Here is a 21,022-nt window from a genome sequence, read left to right as displayed (position 1 = left end):
AGGATATATTTTTATTGATTTGAGGCGGGGGGTGGGGTGGGGAGAGAGAAAGAGAGAGAGAGATTAGTTGCCTCCCATATGCACCCTGACTGGGGATCGAGCCCGCAACCTAGGCATGTGCCCATATGCGCCTTAATGGGGAATCAAACCTGCAACCTTTTGGTGTACTATTGGACGATGCTCCAACCACCTGAGCCACCGGGCCAGGGCCAGAACATAGTGTGTTTGACCAGGAACACAGCTAACGACCCTGAGGTCCTTGCCAAAATTCCCAAGCCAACGAGGACCAGAGGGGGAGGACAGGGAGGGGACACATGCATTGGAACTCGAAATCCCAGGAGAGCTGGGAAGATGGGGAGCAGCCAATGATGCTTTGCCAAGAGGCCCTGCACCCCAGCCATGGCAGGCATCTGGTGATGATGGATGAGCGGGGACAGGGGATCAAGTAGTGATTCTGGGCAGGAACCACTTTGGCCTGCTTTCTGTCCTGGGCTGTGGGACCACTCAGTTGTCCCTGGGCCAGGCTCCTTCCAGAGAGAGGGGCTGCTAATCAGATCCTGTGAGTCAAATCTGCTAATAAATTAGAGCCATTTGAGAAAAGTGAAATATCCCCAACTTCTCACTTTTGGGGGAACCTGAAATCTTTCTCCTGTGGGCTGTGCTGCTGGAGTCTTTCAGTGTATTTTCTCAAGTTCACACCCAGCACTGTGGGCTGAGATCTTAGTTCTGGGAGAACAAGTGTGTGTGTGTGTGTGTGTGTGTGTGTGTGTGTGTGTGCGCGCGCGCGCACACGCATATGTGGTGTGTCGGGGGCAGGTGTCGAGGGGACTGGAACATCTCTTATTTCTGCTGAGAGAGCAGCATAGCTAGGAGCATGGAACCATTAGCAGGTTCGTTGCTGGCCACCGAGGCCTGGCTGGTCCCGGGCTCCCACCCTGAGCTGTGGCTTCTGTCTCCTGCCATCCCATCTCATCTCCTACTAGAAGCCCTGGCTTGTTGGCCCATTCTAGCCCCGGCACAGACCCCTCTCCTCTCTGCATGATGGTGCGACTTTGCTGGGTTAGGTCAGTGGTCAGCAAACTGCGGCTCGCAAGCCACATGCGGCTCTTTGGCCCCTTGAGTGTGGCTCTTCTACAAAATACCATGTGCGGGCGCACATGTACAGTGCGATTGAAACTTTGTGGCCCATGCGCAGAAGTCGGTTTTCGGCTCTCCAAAGAAATTTCAATCGTTGTACCGTTGATATTTGGCTCTGTTGACTAATGAGTTTGCCGACCACTGGGTTAGGTAACCACATTTGGAAACGCACGAAGCCACATTGTAACGTCCCAAAGCTGACTGATGGGGGAGGAGTGGTGGGAATGCAGATGTCTTGTGGGGCAGAGAGAAAGGCCACTAGGAGGAAGTGTGAACCTTCTTAAGGACCAGGTGATGGGGAGTTGGAGAAACACACGATGGAGAGGACTGCAGGGAAGACATCAAGCAGGAACCGGGCCAATGCTGCTTACCATTTCTCTCTCCCCGATAGAGTCATCCATCCAACACATATTCACTGACACCTACTGTGTGTGTGTTCTGTGTTAGACTCAGGGTACACGGGAAAAAGCACACGGTCTTTTCCCCAGGGAGCTTATTCCCAGGCAGGAGGTAGGCATGAATCAAGCATGTTATATATTGTTGTTAGTATGGTGAAGTGGATAAATGTGATACTGAGATAGTGAACACAGGGGGGACACGGAAGGCCTCTTGGAGGAGGTGACATGTAAGTGGAGCCTGAAGGATGGACAGGAGCCAGCCAGGGAGGAGTGGAGCAGTGTCCAGGCAGAGGGAACAGCATGTGCAAAGCCTCTGAGCTTGTAGTGTTTGAGGAACTAAAAGACAGCTTGTGAGCTCAGAGCCTTGTGAGAAGCACGTGAGGCCGTGAGGGCTGTGCCGAGCAAATGGGCTGGTGGATAGATTATTTTACTAGGACAGGACCTCTGAGTCTATTACTAGATCTCAGGGTTAGGGTAACAGTAGGTGCTCAATAAATGCGTGTTGGAGAATGAGTGGAGGTATTCCAGGGAAGCTGGGGCAGAACTGAGGGGCAGTGGGATGTGAAAATGGCCACCTTGGTGGGTGGGGGCAGGGGCAGCACTTACACCAGCTCTGTCCCCTCAGAGCTGCCCCTGCCACTCTCCTCACACCCACCCTTGTCCCTCTGCCTGTCTCAATTGCCGTGGAGAAGCTGAACAGGGAGCTGCGAGGGGCCTGCATTTGTGCCTTGCACAGGGGACATTAGGTGAACAGAGTCCCTCCCGGTTTTCATGTCATTAATTGGTGATCTTCAGAGTCTGAAATAGCGTTTTCTCTCTCCCATCCCTTATTTCATTAGCCTCAGTTCAATACACACCAGTGCCGCCCGGGCAGCCTGCTCGGATATATTAGGAATTATTTAAATGAGATGGGGATGTATGGGTAGTCACAAATGCAGTCTTCTATTCTGCCCTAATTATATATCAAATTACGTTACAATTATTCCCAAATATAAACTTGCTGAGAACCTCAAAAGGGGAGGTTCTGGGAGCATGAGAAGAAAGTGCAGAGTGGGAGTGAAGGCCCCAGGCCCGGAACCCAGGCAGTGTGTGTGCGTGCGTCTGTCTGTCTGTCTCTCTATGTCCTTGCTCCTGTCTGTGTGTTGTCCACTCCACTGCCATGCTGTCCATTTTGGCAGCCATGAGTGGAGGAGAAAAACAGTCTCATTCAGCCTCTGTGCCATGTGACCTGCCAGGACTCTACCATTCTCCAGCCAGGCCTGTCCCTACCTGTCTCATTCCCAAATAAGGAACTTCTTTCCAATGAGATCCCCTCCCCCGACCCCATTACCTCCTGGATTCCCCAAGATAAGCTGGGGTCCCCACGCCTGACCTTGAAGACTCTTTGATTTGAAAGATGCTTGCTTCCATTTTAAAGGAAGCATTTCTAATTAAGGCAACCAAAGCCCACCACATGCTATTTTTGGATGCAACTGGCAATTTTTTAAAAATTATTTTTGGTTAAGACAATTTGTGCTAATGAGATGTAAAAACCATTCCTGGGAAAATTATATAATTTACATGCAATTTACAAAATAGACCTTCGATATTGTTTGTGCTGCTGCTTTGCTGTGAAATTAGGAAACAGCATAAACACTGGCCCGGGTGAACATGCACCAAAGGAAGAAGGCCTGGTGGCTGTCCAGGTTCTCACGGCGGAAGCCTATTCTCCCAGAGGCAGCCCAGGCGGTGCCAGCAGACACCACCCATAATCCACTTGTGCAGTTTCAGGGTGATTCACAGGTAGCTCGCTCGACGTCTCAGCTCTGATGTGCTTCAGGAGCACACAGGTGTGAGGAAGGCCTCTTGGGAGATGCTCTGGGGGCAAGGGAGAGGTGTTCAGTGGTACCCAGATGCCTCCATCCTGGGTGGTGTTTTGATGAGTGTCTCGGATAAGGGCCCTTGGTTGTTGATCAAACTGGTAGAGGATATGAAAGTGGGAGGGAGAGCCAACCAGTTGGAAGACAGTGAGGATCTGACAACCTCACTGGTGGGACAGGTGGGAGCTCTGTTCACACCTAACAGGAGGAATCTGGCAGTTACACCTTTAGGTAGGTATACAGTGGGGGAAGCCCTACCAATTGAGGTCTTATCCGGAGACAGGGGCCATAGCAGGTATTTTAACAGGAGGTATTTCATAGAACAGTTAGTCATCAGAAAACCGAAAGGGTAAAAAAACGCCAAGGTATCACAGGGGGAGGGGTAACTGCAGAAACAGCCATGTAGGGTGGAGAGAACACAGGGAACAGGTGGCGATGATTAAAAGCTAGAAGCTGGGAGGAGGAGCCCAGGGAGATGGGACTCAGACCTCCAAGGAGGCAAGGCCAGCTGGCAAGGGCTGGTGTCTCTGAGGGGACGTGATGAGACTGGTTCTGCAGGTGTTGAAAAAATGACAAAGTGGATTCCGTTTCTGTTACTGGGAAGAAGTGCCACTGCCAGGATGAGGGAGCATGCTGGGGCAATGCTACCCAGAACAAGGACTAAAACAAGAATGGAGAGGAAATGTGAAGGAGCATGTCCTGTTTTGCTCCTGCAGCCTTCCAGTCACTCTCTAGGGCTCCCGTTGTCAGAGTCTAACGTGGACCCTTCTGAACAAGGAGAAATGTGGTTTGCACAGTCCCAGCTTTAGGATCAAACTCAGAATATGTGGTTTTGAAAGTGATAGACAATAGCTTAATAACTGACACAATGTGAGTAAACCAAAATCTCATGTAGCTGTAGGTTGCATTATTAGAAGTATGGAGCCTAGTTTGAGGGAGGTGATAGTACCTTTTACCTTGAACTGGTCAGACCCATTATGTTCAGGTATATCTAGTACAATCTAAACAGGATCTATTCTGAAGCCGACCTAGAGAAGGCGGCTTAACCTGGGAAGGAGATTCAGAATCAAGGCAATATCAGGAACACGTGATCAGAGGAACTACAAGTCAACAGAGGAAATGAATGTTATCTTCACACCCTGAGGCTGACTTGGTCTAGATCCGTGGTCGGCAAACTGCGGCTCGCGAGCCACATGCAGCATTTGGCCCCTTGAGTGTGGCTCTTCCACAAAATACCACGGCCTGGGCGAGTCTATTTTGAAGAAGTGGCGTTAGAAGAAGTTTAAGTTTAAAAAATTTGGCTCTCAAAAGAAATTTCAATCGTTGTACTGTTGATATTTGGCTCTGTTAACTAATGAGTTTGCCAACCACTGGTCTAGATGGTTCCAGGTGGGTAACAATAGGGAGTAGCTTCAGAAGGCAGGTTCCAGCTTGGGATAAAGAAGACTTGGTTTTCTTTAAAGAAGAAAAAACAAAAAACAAACACATTTTGCCTCTCTAGTTGTAGAAGCAATACCTGTTATTGTGAAGGGCTTGGAACATACAGGTGACCGAGATGTCAGCTGTGCAGGGAGAGAGACATTATCTCTGAGCTGTGGGTGAAATGAGTAGACCCTTGCATTCCATGAGTGGTGGGCACTGCGGGCACTTGCCAGGAGTTCTGTGTGTTCCCTGCTGGCTTATGCTCTCCAAGCCTCCCCTGCTTCTTAGACCCCTGCCCACATTGCTGTGAGATGAAACTTGCCTGGCGTCCGTTTCTCCCCTGGGCCAGGTCCCTCAGGATTCAGCTTCTAGCTCACATGCCTATCAAGGTGTTGCTCCAAAGCCAGATTCCTCCTAAGAGGGATGTTGGCACCACCTCTTAAGGTAATTACATTTTTCTACCTTGCTGCGTACAGAAAAGTTTATAAGAGGCAAATAAAAATCATTTGTAATTATGCCTCCCAAAGATGAGCACCGTTAACATTTTGGCCCTTTCCCCCCTATGCAGATATATTCATTTTTAAGATAATTGGGATCATAGTCAATATATAATTTTGTATTTTACTCTCCTTCTCCCCCCCTCACTTAACACATGAGGCATTTTCCAAAGGCCAATGTGTGCTTTAAAAAATATATTTTACCAGTAGTGGCCTAATATTCAACTCTTTGGCAATATCATAACTCATGATGGTATATTTTGCTTTAACTGATTTTTTTTTCTTTTTGACCAGTTTTCTTGATATCTTTGTACATAAATCTTTGTGCACATCGTTGATAATTTCCTCAGGCTAGAAGCTCAGAAAAAGATGATTAGTGCAAGTGCAATGAGTGATTAAAACATCTTTTATTAGGGAAACATTTCAAATAAAAACAAGAGAGAATAGTGTATTGGACACTCCTGTATTACTCCCCAGATTCCACAATCACTAGCATTCTGACAATCTTATTTTATCTATTCCTCCCATTTTTGGGGGACTATTTTAGAGCAAGTCCAAGATATGGCATAATTTCCCCTGTGAATGTTAGGTCTCACTTCCCAAGTAGGTAAAATAACTTCTTAAAGCATAATTAGAATGCCATTTACACACCTAAAGAAATGAACAATAATTCCTAAATATCATCTAATTCCTGGCTAGGTCCAATTTTCTCCAATGATCTCAAACATGTCTTCTCATAGCTGAAGTCCACAGTGTGCATTTGGTTGATGCATCTTGTAAGTCTCTCTCAATTGATACCACCTCTCTCTCCTTTTGAATCCACGTTCTTTGTGTATTGAGGAATCTGGTATAAAGGATTTTACAGTTCTCCATACATCTTAGAAAACCGATTTCCAGGATTGTTGGAAATTCATGCCTCCCCTAGCAACATGAGCGAGTGCACATCTCATCCTCAACATTGAATATCATTAAGATTTTTAACAATCAATTTGATAGGTGGAAGATGACACCTTATGGCTGCTTTAACTTGCCTTTCTATGATTATGAGCAAGATCAAACATTTTTCTATATGCATGTTAGCTGCTTGTATTCCTTCTTTTGTGAATTATCTCCTTAGACCTTTGCCCCTTTTAAAAGGTGGTGTTAATTACCAAACTTGAGTCTATAACACAGTGAAATTTAAAATTTAATCAGTCATATTCATTATTTTTTCCTTTGTGAATCCTTGCATTGCTTTTATGCTTGGAGAATTCTTTTCCTACCCTCAAATTCCCTTTGCCTCCATTTTCTTTTTCTAGTTTTTTTTTTCTGACTTTTACTGAGGTTTTAAAATCTGAGCTCTCATATAATTAGATCATTGATGTACACTGAGTGGCCAGATTATTATGATCTCTGAACGCATAATAATCTGGCCACTCAGTGTATATTCTATATAATAAAAGGCTAATATGCAAATTGTCCCCTTGACCAGGAGTTCGACCAGCAGGCAGGCCGGCCAACTGCCATGTCCCCTCCCCCTGGCCAGGCTGGCCGGACCCCACCCATGCACGAATTCATGCACTGGGCCTCTAACACACACACACACACACACACACACACACACACACACACACACACTGAGTGGCCAGATTATTATGCGTTCAGAGATCATAATAATCTGGCCACTCAGTGTAGATAGTACCATGGATTGCATAATCCCTCATTTCTTCACTGGTTTATGATATGCCTTTCTCATGCTCTAATTTTATTTACACACACATACACACACATGCACGCACGCACGCGCGCAATGGTTGGTGACTTGTAGTCACCAGTTTTCTGGAGCCTTGAGTGGTGGTGAGTGCCTCGATGCAGGCGTGGGCAAGTAGGGACTGGTCAAGCATCAGATCAGGCTGGGATCTTGTGCCCCTGGCGTTCTGGGGTTTCTGATTTCCCTGTCCTGGCAGGCCTGTGTGCCCCTCATCAGCTCTGGGCTGCAGGCCTCACCAGGGAGGCCTGGCCTGAAGGACCCACAGGCCTCTTGGCTGGATGGCCTTCTGTCACTCTGTGGACCCACAGGGTGACCGGGATCTGGGCTCGACTCTGAGGAGAAGTGGGATTTGTCCACTTTCCCAGATATTCTTGTCCTCTTAGCATTTCCCCCAGTTTATAATTACAACCAGTTTTGTTGTTTGCCTCTCCACTAGACTGCAAACCCCCAAAGCCAGAGGCCTGTATTCCCACGTCTGGCACCTGGTAGGTACCCAGGAGCTGATTGGCTGGGTGACTGTCCTTTGGAACTGAAGGGTGAGGTCTAGAGTGACTTTATAATCAAAGCAAAAAATGGGAGACTGTCATCTGAGCAGAACAAAAGCTCTTTTGGGAACAAAGGGACAGAATGTATGGACTTGGGGACCATCCCAGAGAATCCAGAACAGCTAGTGGTCCCAGAGAAGGCTGTCTCCTGAATCGCAGGCTCATATGGAGCTGTGAAAGTCACCCGTTTTGACCCTGAGCTGACATCTGACCTCTAGAGCTGATTATTTCTTCTCTCCACGAACACATTCCCGACAAAATGGGGTCGGGAGATATTTGCATCCAAACCACCAAGCTCTTTAAATGCTGGGGCCCAGAGGCCCGATGGGTTTATTAGATTATCATTGCGGAAGTTAATAAAGAATTAATTTCTCTTCATGTGACATCCAAAGGCAGTTATTTCAGGAGCCTGTCCATTTACACAAAGCCAAGTATTTGTCAAGTGTCAGAGGCAATTCCCAGGTCCCAGCCCCCCCTCAATAATTCTGGATTAGGGACAGCCTGAAATGACATTACACAAATTTTCTTTCAAGATGCATTGAGCTCTGGGGACCACTCAGGAATTTCAGGTTCCTGAAGGTTATTCTGTCAGCAAAAGGGCTTGGGGGTGGGGTGGTGGGGGTGGGGGACAACGACAGCTTTCCAGCTGGGCCAGCTCTGGAGTGGGGAAGCGTGGGAGAGAGGGGGAGGGCCATGGTCTGCCATTAGTCTGTAGGGGTTCATTTGCTCCTGCAAACAACTTACTGCCATTTGTATCGCAACCCTCACTCCCTGCTTGATGGTTTTTCCTTGTTTTCTGCTCGGGCCCAGGGAGGGGCTGTGGCCTGATGGGGAGGCAGGACTGGCCCATGTCACCTTGGGGCGATATATTAGGGAAGGTCGAGACACCATCAATACCTGTCTTAGAGTTAAGTGCTGGAAGGGGGGCACTGCAGGGACAGACTGACTACAACTAGTCCCTAAAAGCAAGTCATCAAACAGCCATAGGACAGGAGGCTCTGGGGTTGGGCTGGTCCAGGCTGGGCTCTCTGGAGCGGCCAGACTCCTCCACACCTCCCTGTGTATGTCCAACAGGCCCCTCAGCGTCTACACATCCCAAACTGAACTTGACATCTCTGAATCTTCTCCTCCAAATGATACCCCAGCCAGGTGGAACTTTCTCTTCCCCGACGTGCACCAGGCTCTTCCAGACTCCTGTGCCACTCTCTTTCCTTGGGATGGCTCCCCTTCCTTCCACATTTGTTGTTTAAAATCTAGCGCAGATGTCACCTCCTCTATGAAGGCCTTCCTGACTACCTCAGGAAGAGTCAGTCTCCTGCCAGGGCCACAGTTATGTATGCTGTCCCTTTGTGCAAATTAGAGAACAAACCCCTCACCCCTTCCTCAGTTGGTCACATCTGTGTGTGGATTAGGAAAAGGTGTCCCCATGGCGCCGAGCCACAGTCTTCACAGGGCTCACTCGTGGCTTGGTAAGAGGAGTGTGGGCTAACGTTGAGCCCCAGTGACCTTCTGAGCTGGCTATTTTTGGGTCGTGCGCAGCCGCCTGGACACCCACACATGGTATCCCTGCTCCTTCCTCTGAGGTCCCACAACCCTCTGTGCATAACTATGTGACGGTGTATATTAGTTTCCCTTTGCTCTGTAACAAATTACTGCCAACTCGGTGGTGTAAAATGATACAAGTTATTTATCTTAAAACTTTGGAGGTCAAACGTTTGAAATGGGAATCATTGGGCTAAAATCAAGGTGTTGGCAGGGATGCATTCATTCTGGAGGACCTGGGCAAATCTGTTTGCTTGCCTTTTCTAGCATCTGGAGGCCACCAGCATTTCTTGGCTTGTGGTCTCTTCCTCCACCTTCAAGGCAAGCTGTGCAGCAACTTCATCTCTCTCTCACTCTGATCACTGCTTCTGTCCTCACATCTCCTTTTCTGACTGCGACTCTCCCACCTCTCTCTTTCACTTGTAGGAGTCCCGCGATTCTACTGGGCCCACTCAGACAATCCAGGGTAATCTTCCCATTCGAAGATCCTAACCACGTCGGCAAAGTCCCTTTTGCCCTGTGAGGCAACAGAGCCAAATCTTTGGGTGCCGTTATTCTGCCTACTCTACCATGTGATCTCATTATATCAAAGTCGTTTCTTCCACTAACTGTAACATCCCTGAGAGCTACAGCTGAGGTGCATACCCTTGACCAGAATTGAACCCGGGACCCTTTAGTCCGCGGACTGACGCTCTATCCACGGAGCCAAACCGGCTAGGGCTAACCTCCTCTTTCTGCTCTCCATCAGTGATCTCAATTGCCCTCCTTCTGGAACAGCTCTTAAACCTTTGCCTTAGCAAAAAACTCTGTCCTGAGCTGTGGCCTCACACTTTTCACTGTCACGTGGACTCACCTGCTCTTGGCATCAGCACAGCCCAGCTCTGACCATGCCACCACTCAGCCCCTTTCCATGGCACCTAGAACCACCACCTAAGCCCAGCATTCAGGCCCTGCTCTGGCCAAACCGAAATGCTCACCGTTCTGCAAACCCACTTTGCACTTCCTCACGCTCTTATCTTTGCCCAGTCTGTCCTCTGCACCCTGAATGCCACCCCCTCTTGGTCCTTATCTTTATTCTCCTGGTGCCCTCAGGAGTGGCACAGACTTGCATCGAGCCTGCGGATCAGCTTGTGGTTTTGGGAGAAGCAGGAGGTTGAGTAAATAATGACTTTGTTTATTTCCTCAGCCAATGCTTACAGAGCACTACTATGTCTCAGGTCTAGGTCTGAGGTTGGGGCATATGGAAGTGGATGAGAAAATGGTCATAGTTGTTGTTAAAGCTTGCAGCCTGTGGGGGAAACAGACATGAAACAGCTATTTTTTGTAATTCCATTAACAAGTTTCAGTTGTAGTTAGGGTGCTGCGTTCTGGAGTGGGGGTGGGGGCTGTGGGAATCAGGACGGCAAAGGTCCCCCAAGTGCCTGCTGTCATTGTCTGGACCGAGTGGCAGCTTGTCTGCATGCACCAGGAACACTGAAGGAGGGGGTCTCTGTTGAGAGGGCAGCGTGGCTGGGGTCGATATAAATCAAGGAGACTCTGCAGGCCCCTGGGCTCTGTGGAAAGGTTACCCCGAGCTGTGGTTCCTGGCCAGACTTGCTCAGACCCCATTAATCCTGTTTCCAGGAAAGACATCAGGCGGGGGCGGGGGGCCGGGGGCTGGAGGCAGCATGGCTCCTGATGGCTAGCACAGGAGGATGTGAGGGCGGGTCACTGGACTGAGGAAGAGCCAGGACAGCCAGGAATGGTTCTGCCTGGTCACGCCGGCCCAGCTCGACTTCCCACCTGCAGTGTGCCCTGGGTACCTGCTTCTAGCTGCCCATGCTTCTGCTTCAAAGTTCCCACCACGGTTTGTAATGGGACATTTGTTTGTGTGATTGATGCATGCTGGCTTCCCTGCCCTCTGTTCACTTCTGGGGCAGACACAGCTCTTCATTGTACCCCAGTGCCCATGCTGGGCCCGGTGGGCGCTCCATACACATATGCTATGTGAACTGGGATCACAGCACCTTGTTTCTCTTGTGGCTCAAAGGAGGGTTATCATGGGCTGAATTATGTCCTTTCCTCAAAGTCATGTGTTGGGGTCCTAACCTCAAGCACCTCAAGGGTAATTATGTTAAAATGAGGTCATGAAGGTGGGGTCTCATCCAATATGACTGGTGTCCTTAGAAAAAGGTGGAACCTGGTCATAAACACACACACACTGAGAAGAACATGTGAAGCTGGGGCTGTGCTGCCGCAAGCCAGCGACCTAGCGGAGGCTTGGACAGAGCTGGAGCCAGATCCTTCCCTTGCACCTGCAGAGGGAGCTTGGCCCTGCAGACCCCTTGATCACAGACATCCAGCTTGCAAAACAGAGGGGCAATAAATATCTGTAGGTTAAGCCACTCAGTTTATGGCACCCTGGCGAGCTCTGATACTGCTCCTCTGAGAACCCCATATCCAGGCTGTGGTGTGTGTCTGGCTCAGGGTGGCGGGGGCTGTGTGTGTGATGGAGGCTGAGCCTCAGCCCTGGGGAAGCCAAGCTTTCTCCAGGCCTGGTGGTGGCCCAGGCAGGGCAGGGTAAGGCAGGGGCTTAGCATTCTCTATTTCCTAGAATCTGGATTTGCAAATCAAAGGGCCCATTCCAGGCACGTCCCTGGGCCCCAGGGGGCTGAAGTGACAGTGTCATTCTCCAGGCCCCTGTAGGCCTTGCCTGGATGGATTTCAGGTGCCAGGGAGGTGGCCTGATAGGGAGCTCTGCTAGCAGACAGGAGCCAGGTGCATCTGAAAGGGGCCTGCCCGGGGCCTTTAGTACCCTGCATGGTGGCTGAGGCCCCCACAGACAGACATCTTGGACCAGGTTAACCTTTAACCAGGCGCCTAGGCCTCAGCTGCTGGGCCTGGGGCTCCTGCAGGCCCATGAGCAGGCCTGCTTTTCTGTTCTTGTCTCCGGCGAACCAGTCTCTGATGAATTGCCCACACCCCCCCGCCCTGAGTCCTGCCACCATGTTGAGTGCTGGTGTCCCCAGCAAAGATGAATGGGACCCACTAATGAGCCGAAGGTGGCAACACTGTGACCTCTGACCCCACGCACTCAGAGCCAGCAGCCTGGGGAATGGCTGCCCCAAGCCTGCTTAATGTGTTGGGGCTGGCCCCTGAAAGGAAAACACATTTATTGCTACTTAGAGAAAATTGATCTAATTGGGCTGGAAGCATTCTGCTGATGGAACATGGAATTTTTATTAGGAGGGTGACTCAAGTTCAGCCAAGATATCCTGGCTGGGTCGAGGCAAGAGCGTGTTTCTAGGGATTTCACCTCAAAACCTCTTTCCAGCTGATACCAACTATCTGGGGAGGCCTGGGTTGGAGGTCCTATAGCCAACATTCTGGAAGCTTTTCCCAGGCCTGATGCCTTAACTGTAAAATGAAAAACATAATTGCAGCATTCTTGCAGACTTGTGAGAAGGACACAAGATTATGCATGCAGCAGGGCTATGTCACTGTCCTTAGCAGGAGACTGGGTCCCATGCGACCTGTTGGAGCCAAGACTACATGTGGTTTCAGTCTCTTTGGCCAAATCCCCTGCAATTCAGTAACAAACCAGCCAAATCCTTGTTGGCTCTGATTAAGGTGACTCATTTGAGAGCTATTTTTAGACAGAGCTTTGGTCTCTGAAATGTGGGGCCACACCCCCTGATAGCCTCAGAATCACCCTCTAGTTTCTTCTCCTCCATCTCTGACTGTAGCCACATCTGTTTAATATCTCCTACATTTCCCTAAACTTACCTTGACCCCATTAGCACTATATTGGCCTCAATACAGGCTGTCATGGTCACTGACCACTCTGGCCAAGTGTCTGTACCCATCTCTTCTCTGGCATCTCGTCTTGTTCCACACTCACTCTGCAAATTAGTCCACCCTCCAAACCAGTTCATCCTGCACACCGGTGCACTCTGTGCAAATGGAAATTTCAAAATCATAATTTGAAAGAGGCCACTCCCCAGCTCAAAACCTTCCATGGCCCCCCATTGCCTCCAAGGTAAAGACCAAATGCCTTAGCTTGCACACTAGGCTTATCAATAGGGTAATCATATCTAACTTACCATCTACATTGAGACGATTCTACCCAGGACAGATAGTAAATAGTCTGAGATGCCTGGTCACCAGGCTTAAATCAGGACCATCCTGGGCAAATTGGGATGTATGGTCACTCTGCTCATCATGACCTGGCCCCTGTTCCATCTCTAGCTACTTATTAGGGTGCCTCCTGTGCTTCTGGAAAAGCCCCCGACTACCAGCTCACTTCACTCACCTATGCCTTAGCACATGCTGTTCCCTTCACCTGGAATGAATGCCTTCTCTCTCCACTTTCGCCTGCGTTCTTCAAGTCCTGGCTTAGATGTCATTTCTGCAGCTTTTCCTGATCCTCATGGACCGTGAAAGTTGTTCCCTTGTGTATTAGTCATCTTCTGTTGCATAATGAGTACCCCGAAATATAGTGGCTTAAACCAACAAACACATTGTCTGACAGTTTTTGTGGATTTGGCTGGGGGGTTGTAGTTCAGGTTCTCTGATGAGGTTGTATCAAGATGTTAGTTGGGGCTGGAGGGTCCAATTTTAAGAAGGCACAATGGTGCTGGCTGTTGGCAGGAGGCCTCAGTTCCTCTCCACGTGGGCTTCTTCGCAGGGCTGCTGGGTGTCCCCATGGCATGGCAGCTGGCTTCCCCCAGATTCATCTAAGAGCAAGGAGGGAGCTGCAGCGCTCCTGGGATCTTGGCTTCTTGTATGCCACCTTGCCAAAGGGCCAGCCCTGTCCTGCCCTTTCCTCAGAAGGCAGTCCTCAGGACACTGCATCTGAATCACCCGGGGAAATGTAAAAATGTAGGTCCCCAGGTCTCACCTCATTTGATTGAACAGGGACCTGAGAATGGCGGGGAGCAGGGAGAGTGAATGAGGCCAAGCATGTGTGTTTCTGCATAAATCCCTCTGAGATTCGGGAATCCTTGCCTTCAGAGAACAGTGGTTAGAAGCATGAAGTCTCATTCTCTGGGTTTGAATCCTATTTCGGCCATTTCTTAGATATGACTTTCTACAGTTACTTAGCTCTCTGTGCCTCAGATTCTTCATCTGGAAAAGGGGCTCATAATCATAGTACCTGTCTCACTGTTGTTATGAGGTCTAAATGAATCAAATTTGCAGAGTGCTTAGATTATTGCTTAACAACTGATGACAGAAATTTTTGTTAAATTAAAAAATTAACAAAAAAACAATTACCTGGAAAGTCGTTCATTTTTATCATCTGTTCACTGCCCTAGTTCCCATTATTAGGTAGAAGCTTCCAGAAGGTACATCCCTGGTGTTCAACCCTGCTCCATATGTATTTCTGGATCAACTACTAGTGGTTCTCAATGATGGCTGCTTTTAGAATCACCTGATAACTTTGAAAATCAGAGAATAGCCCAGCCCAGCCTGCTACAGGCTAACAGGATCACAGTCTTTAGGTGTGATCTCACAGAGACTCTCAGGTGCAGTCAGGGCTGAGAAGGATGAGAATGAGCAATGGGACAGAGTCGTCACCCATGAAATTAAAGGACGGCTTTGGTTGGGCTGAGACTCCCCCACAGTGACTGGTGCAGGGCTGCTGGGCAGAGCCATAGGTGCTGAGAATTGTCCAAACCCACCCTGGGAATCAGGATTGACAAGATCTCTCAGTGGCTGGGCATGGTGGTCAGTGTGCACATTCCCTCAGGAGCCCAGTGTTTCCACTGGGGAGTGAGCTGAGATGATAGGGTGACTTTATCTTCTGGTTGGCATCACTTGGGTGCCTTGCTGGGCTGGGGGTGATGGTGATGAGAGCTGATCACATTGTATGGTGTTGGCATCTCATGACTGTGCCCCCAACCAGCTTGGGCGCTTGTGGGGTGTAAGAGCCAGATCTTGGGGATCCTTGCTGTGTCCCCAGCACAGGGCCTGGTCCTGAGCAGGTAGGTGCTCAATGGGAGAATAAACACATGCCTGAGACATCCATCGTGTATTCTGTGATAAGGCCCCTCTTGGCCAAGGCACTGCCTTAGTTTAGGTCCCTGTAGAAGCAGCCCTGAGACAGGGAACTGAGTGCAGGCAGTTAGTATGGGAGGCATTCCCAGGATGCACATGTAGGCACAGGGGACATGAGACAGAGAGAAAAAGGAAGTCCATAAGGCTGTGTTATTGTGCAGGTGACCACTGTGGGCCACAGGAGCCCAAACAACTTGGGACCTCTGGGGGAAGGTGCAGAACACTCACCCCTGAGTTAGCCCACACGAGGGGCAAGGAAGCTGGGGCTTTTACACACCAATGCACAGTCTGTCATTGGTCTAGGCTGGCTTTAGGGACATTTTCTCCCCGGCACTTCCAGCTCACCGTGTGCCCGCTGAGCAGGCTCCTGCAGCCAGAAGAAGCCTCTGGCAGAGATGCAGTGAGGGGGGGAGCAGCTGCAGGTGGGGTAGAGATGCAGTGAGGTGGGGAGCAGCTGCAGGTGGGGTAGAGATGCAGTGAGGGGGGGAGCAGCTGCAGGTGGGGTAGAGATGCAGTGAGGGGGGAGCAGCTGCAGGTGGGATAGAGATGCAGTGAGGTGGGGAGCAGCTGCAGGTGGGGCAGAGATGCAGTGAGGTGGGGAGCAGCTGGAGGTGGGGTAGAGATGCAGTGAGGTGGGGAGCAGCTGCAGGTGGGGTAGAGATGCAATGAGGTGGGGAGCAGCTGCAGGTGGGGCAGAGATGCAATGAGGTGAGGAGCAGCTGCAGGTGGGGTAGAGATGCAGTGAGGTGGGGAGCAGCTGCAGGTGGGGTAGAGATGCAATGAGGTGGGGAGCAGCTGCAGGTGGGGCAGAGATGCAATGAGGTGAGGAGCAGCTGCAGGTGGGGTAGAGATGCAATGAGGTGGGGAGCAGCTGCAGGTGGGGCAGAGATGCAGTGAGGTGGGGAGCAGCTGGAGGTGGGGTAGAGATGCAGTGAGGTGGGGAGCAGCTGCAGGTGGGGTAGAGATGCAATGAGGTGGGGAGCAGCTGCAGGTGGGGCAGAGATGCAATGAGGTGAGGAGCAGCTGCAGGTGGGGTAGAGATGCAGTGAGGTGGGGAGCAGCTGCAGGTGGGGTAGAGATGCAGTGAGGTGGGGAGCAGCTGCAGGTGGGGTAGAGATGCAGTGAGGTGGGGAGCAGCTGCAGGTGGGGTAGAGATGCAGTGAGGTGGGGAGCAGCTGCAGGTGGGGTAGAGATGCAGTGAGGTGGGGAGCAGCTGCAGGTGGGGTAGAGATGCAGTGAGGTGGGGAGCAGCTTCAGGTGTGGTAGAGATGCAGTGAGGTGGGGAGCAGCTGCAGGTGGGGTTGAAGAGCAGGTGGGGCTGGGAGCCGCTGTAGGTGGTGCAGGAGAGATGGGTGGGCGCTGTGAAGGCTCTCAGGTCCTGGTGGCTGATGAGGGCTCTGGTGGTCTTTGGATGAGGCGCACTGCTTCCCCTGACCTTCCTTAGACACCCCCTCCCCCGAGGGTGGCTGAGAGAGGAGAACCTTTCCAGGGTTCACCTGGGCCTCAGCTCCAAGAGTCCCTGGCATAGGTCCTTGTCACTTCCCATCCCAGCCTGTGCCTGGCCCCACACCTGGTGAGAGGGGACGGCAGGGAGGAGGGACAGCGTTCGGGTGTCAGGCTGGTGGACTTCGGCTCTCCCCAGACCAGAGCTGACTTGAGTGCTGAAGTGGGGATGAAAAACGAGCAGCCTGGTGTGCATTAAATATTTAATATTCTCTCCCTGGGAGGTGTCAGGGAAAGGACCCTATAATAAATACCGCACGGGACAATCCCATCACACAGCTCGTCAGTTAATGGCCTCGTTTGCTCTGACAGAGGCATTACGGATGCCGGGTCTGTAGCGTGTTTCAGGCGTGTGCCTCTCTCAAGCCCAGACCTATGAGAGGAGGGTCCTCCAGGTGCCAATTTCCATCCTAATACTTACAGAATTAGTGAAATTAGGGTTGGACAGAAGATTCATTTAACAAATGCATAGCACTTGGTACTAGCCAGGCTCTGCCATAAGTGTTCTATGGGTATCAATAATTTAGTCCTCACTGCTACTACATGATAATTATTTCCCTATTATAGATGGGGAAACTGAGGCACAGACTCACACTGCTGGTAAATGAAAAGGCAGGGTTTGAAGTGAGGCAGGCTGCTTCCTGAGTCTGTGCCCTGCTGTGGGGCTCCTGAGCCAGGCAGCTGTGGGTTGGGATGGCAGCTCCATTGCCTACCAGCTGTGTGACCCTGAGCAATGTGGCTCAACCCCTCTGAGCTTCAATTGCTGTACATTCCAAACTGTCTCATTGAAGTTGTGAGAATTGTATGAGGAATTGCATGTAAAGCTGTAAACGCCGCATGGATAAGATTTAGCTCTTGTCACTACTTGAACTCCAACTCTGTCATTTACCGGCTGTGTGACCTTCTGGCAAGTGACTTGACCTCTCTGGGCCTGTCAGTTTCCTTATGTGTAAATGGAATTAAAAGTCCTCTCTCCCAGGGATACTGGGAGTGCCCTTTGACCTCCGAGCCTTGTGGTAAGCAGCCAATGCGTGCCTCCGTTGGTCATGCCCGAGTCAGAACTATGGTCACCCACAGAACCTCAGCTCTGTGCCCCTTTGCTGGCACCACACTGCCCCTGTGCTATCTGATGGGCAGTTTGCATCCCCTGAGTTATAACTGAACCACGGTGGTTGGGGGCTGGGGGTGCAGCCTGACTCAGGCTCCTTGCAGGGAGAGAATTCACCACACCATGTATTCAAACAAACATGCTAGAGTCCTGGGCAACCCACTGTCCCAGCAATATCCTAGGAGCTCTGGGAAGCCCGGGGCTACTGTGCCCAGACACCAGGCATGTTTTGTTGTGACCTGTGCTCAGGATGGGAGTGTGGGATGGAAAAGCCAGGGTCTTGTCTGTGGCTGAGCCCAGAATGCCCCCCCTCCTCTGAATGGCAGTGATTCTCTGGACAGCAATGTTCCAAAGGTTGTTCCAGAGGTTGCCGGCTCTGGGGGCTGGCTGCCCCTCAGCCCAGGGGTGCCATCAACAGCTTTTTTTTTTACACCTCCAGAGTCTGGAGCTGCTGTGGGGGCAGGGAGGGAAGGAGGGAGTGGGAGGCAGGGAAGAGTGCATGGTCAGCAGCAGCTTTATGGATGGCCGATTGAATGTGAGGTGAAAGGGACCTCAGTGCTGCTCCCCGGCAGCCCTGTGCTCTGCCTGATTGGAAGCAGCTACGATGAGCTCGACTAATTTATATTAATTCAAGACCATTAATGATGAGCTATCGTCTCTTGTCTCTCTTTTCTCTCTCCTGCCCCGCTCCTAGCAAGAATACAATGCTCAGATTTAAGTGCTGAGGTTTGTGGGTCCCCAATTCCTTGTATAATAAGCTCAGGATGGGAGTCCAAATCAGGCAGTGTCAGCCCCTGACTCCCTCACCATCCCTCATCATCACCCCAAGAAACAAGTCCCCGGGGTCCTTTTCTTCCCTGAGTTTGACCAACTCTTCTTCTAACGAAGAACAGAGCCCACAAACTATTGTGAGAAAAGTTCAGTGCTGATCTGGGGGGTGGGGTGCAGGGTCTCCAAGCAACTCAGGTGGATTTGCAACAACCACACAGTATGGCCTTCAGAACAACCTCCTTCTTTCTTCTTTCTTGTGCCTGAAATTGCTGGAGGGGTGAAAGGGCCCCCTGTTGCCCTGCTCTGCCAGAGCACAGCTTTTATTCCTGACCCACTTGGAATTTCACAGTGGGCCTGTGAAGCAGAGGCAGAGCTGATGGAATTGTCCTCATTGTCGTGAGGAAGGAAGAGCAGTCTAAAGGAAAACACCAAGCTGAACCTAGGACTGGAGACTCCTGAATCCAGGCACACTGCCTCTTGAGGATGCAGGGGGAGTATTCCGACTACAGTCCTCCCCTTTATCCGCAGGGTATATATTTCAACACCCTCAGTGGATGCCTGAAACCATGGATAGTACTGAACTTTATATATACTATACTTTTCCCTGTACATACACACCTCTTCACTTAAAGGAAGCAAATGGCCTGCATCACTACTCTTGTGCTTTGGGGTCATTATTAAGTAAAATAAGAGTTCCTTGAACACAGCACTGCAATACCTCAATGTTGATCTGGTAAGTGAGATGGCTACTAAGTGACTAATGGGCAGGTAATGTATACAGCGTGGAGATGCTGGACAAAGGGATGATTCACGTTGCTTGCAGGACAAAGTGGGAAGGCACGAGATTTCATCATGCCTACTCAGAATGGCATGCACTTTAAAACTTAGGAATTGTTTATTTCTGGAATTTTCCATTTAATAACTTTTGGATGGTGGTTGCCCACGGGTAATCAAAACCACAGAAAGCAAAAATTCAGGTAAGGGGGAACTATTTTAATTATCTGACACAATTGTTCAGTTCCCACAGGACCTGGGACAAGGCCAGGCCACAGAGCTGCCTGTCCTCAGGGCTGGGCATGACAGGCACCTCATTTGTAGGGTGTCTCCAGAGCCTACAGGTGGAGGTATAATAGTTGCCCAGTGCCATCCTCAGAGGGCAGGTCAGTGGTGGGTATGCAGGGGCTATGGGGAGAGGGTGGGTGGGCAGGATCCAGCAGGGTGCAGTAGAGGGCAGGGGCTAGCACAACCCCTTTGGCAGTGCCCTTCCTCTTTCAGGCCTCAGTCTTCCTACCTGGTTACTGGGAACTGTGTGGGAGGCCTCTGTGAGCACAGCTTGTGGACTACTGAGTGGAGCCTTAAGCAAAGGATGGCCCTCCAATCACTGTGCCTGAGGGATCTTGGTGTGTGTGGGGGGCTCCCCAGCTGTCTGAGTCTTGGACCCTAGATCCAGGTGGTTATAGAGTGCCGGCCAGGTCAGGGAGGCTGCAGACCCCTTCCCCCCAGCCCCAGCCCCCTCAGGCCACCCCTGAACAGTGGTGGCTTAATTCCACTGCTTTTTTTTTTTTTTTTAAAATATATTTTATTGATTTTTTACAGAGAGGAAGGGAGAGGGATAGAGAGTTAGAAACATCGATGAGAGAGAAACATCGATCAGCTGCCTCCTGCACACCCCCCACTGGGGACGTGCCCGCAACCAAGGCACATGCCCTTGACCGGAATCAAACCTGGGACCCTTCAGTCCACAGGCCGACGCTCTATCCACTGAGCCAAACCGGGTTCGGCAGCTTTTGCCCTTTTGCTCCTGGTTGAAGATGTTAAACTTGGGGATGACAGAAACACTCACTCACAAACCCACACAAATGATTTCTCTCAACATTAACATATTTCTTTTTGAAATCCTGTGAGGCTTTTCTCCAAAGTAATGGATTCCCCTCCCCCCCCACCCCCCTTGTCTGGGCCAAATGTATTCAAATCTGGCCAGGAAATTCCTATCAGCTCAGTAGGGCTTCCCTCCTGTTTCCTGGCAAATCAGCATCCTTTTTATTCTCCTCTCAGATCTCTTCGTAAAAGGGAGGCTTTCTATGTGAAAGTTTTACTGGGACAGACAGACAAACTCAGTGTTGCTGGGGCCTTTGATAGCCAAGAACACAAGATCTGGCTTCAGGGGCTCAGAAACTTCATCAGCCATGGAGGGGGATGAGAAGGGCAGGATCCTGCTGAAACAGCCCTTTGAACCCCCCCAAATGATTTTTGATGTGCCTGCGCCTTTCAGCCTAAGCCATACCTTTCGCATTAAAAGCACCTTTTGAACAAAAAATTAGCTATTTTTTAAGGCACAGAAGGAGTAAATTTAATATTAAGTCCTAATGGCAGAAGTCTTTGAAAAGGCATTTCTGGACTTGGGGTCATTTAATACTCCCCCTGATCTAGCAGCACAGGCGTTTTCTTTTTCTC

Source organism: Plecotus auritus, assembly GCF_963455305.1.
Source record: "Plecotus auritus genome assembly, chromosome: 8".
Taxonomy (NCBI): Eukaryota; Metazoa; Chordata; class Mammalia; order Chiroptera; family Vespertilionidae; genus Plecotus; species Plecotus auritus.
This window is presented reverse-complemented; position numbering follows the sequence as displayed.